Here is a 1,423-nt window from a genome sequence, read left to right as displayed (position 1 = left end):
TTGTTCTAGAGGTGCCACTTTTCTGATATGGTGGATTGACACATGAGGAATTGATACATGATTACACGTGTCTGCTGAACCAGGATATACTAAAACGGAGAAGGAAGGGGTGCCAAAATACCATGCTGCTGCCTGGTACCCTCCTGGTGCTTGATGAGTGATCCATACAGCATGAAAATAATTTTTCACCTTTTGTAGCACCTGTAACAACGGTGAGAGCTCATTGTTTCACCCATGTCAAGGTCTGAAAGAAAGGATGAAAGGGGTTTATACTGATCCCTAAAATCTTGTCTTCAAGGCTCTATTGCTTTCCTGTTCCCACTGGGAGAGTCCAGCTTAATCCAAATGCTCAAGATCTTTACTGGACAAGTAGGGACTGCCAGTGTGGCAGAAGCTGGGTTTGATCCGAATCTGCATAATGCGGATCAACTGGATCGTTTTCTACCTGGAGGTGTGGCAGCCAGAGCCCTAGGGGCCCAGCCGGCTTCAAGCTGCGTGTGGGGGACATCTTCTGCCTTCCCGGTGGTTTACAGCTGCCGATCAGGGAAGTTTTTGTTCTTGTACTCAAAGTACCTTGTTTTTGTTAGAAGCAGATTGCTTGGAAAAGAGTCTAAATAAAAGCCTCCTTGATTTGTTGCAACTTGCACATAGCCAAGCTGCTTCTTCGGGGGGACTGGGGAGGCCACCCAGCACCATCCCACTTCCCCGAAACTCCAGGAACGTGGGGCTTTGCCCTCCCTGCCTGCTTCGAAGGTGCTCAGCTGCCTCGCTGGCCCCCGAACCTCAGGACCGGGGGGCTTTTCCCTCCCTCCCCTGCTTCCAAGGCATCCGCTCTCCTCGCCGTCCCTTCCCTAGGACTTGTGTAAATGGCTCTGCCAGTGGGAACGGTGCGCCTGGGCTCCGGGAGCCCGCACCGCTCGCCGCCAGCTCTCTTCCTTCCACCGGCAGTTGCGGAGCCGGTGGGGACGGGGAGGTTGCGCATCCTTCGGGGGCGCAGCTCCCTGAGCCGGTGGCGCGGACCGGGAGGGGCTGTTTCCAGATGAAAGACTGATTCGGGGCGTTTCGGGGGTGTTCCCCGCCGTTTCCCTCTTCGGGTGCGCAGGCGGGCAGCACAGACGGGCCCGGTTCCGTTACCCCGGCAGTCGGTCCGGTCCTCGCCATTCCCCTCCGGTGCCCCGGGCTGCCTGCGCGCACCCCGTCCCGCAGGGGGCGCTGCCGGGGGAGGCACCCGGCCTCCCTCCGTCTGTCAGCGCGGTGCAGCTGCTGCCCGGGGCGCCCTCCCGATTGGCTGCCGATGACATCACCTCCCGGCCTCCCGGCGGGACGGTGGCGCCCCCATCCCCGCCCCGCCGCCCGCCGCCGCCCCGCTATTGGCCGGCAGGGCCGTCTCTCGCCGCTCGCTCTGCCCTCCCTGGGTCGTACA

The sequence above is a fragment of the Heliangelus exortis genome, chromosome 3 (assembly GCF_036169615.1).
Source record: "Heliangelus exortis chromosome 3, bHelExo1.hap1, whole genome shotgun sequence".
Taxonomy (NCBI): Eukaryota; Metazoa; Chordata; class Aves; order Apodiformes; family Trochilidae; genus Heliangelus; species Heliangelus exortis.
This window is presented reverse-complemented; position numbering follows the sequence as displayed.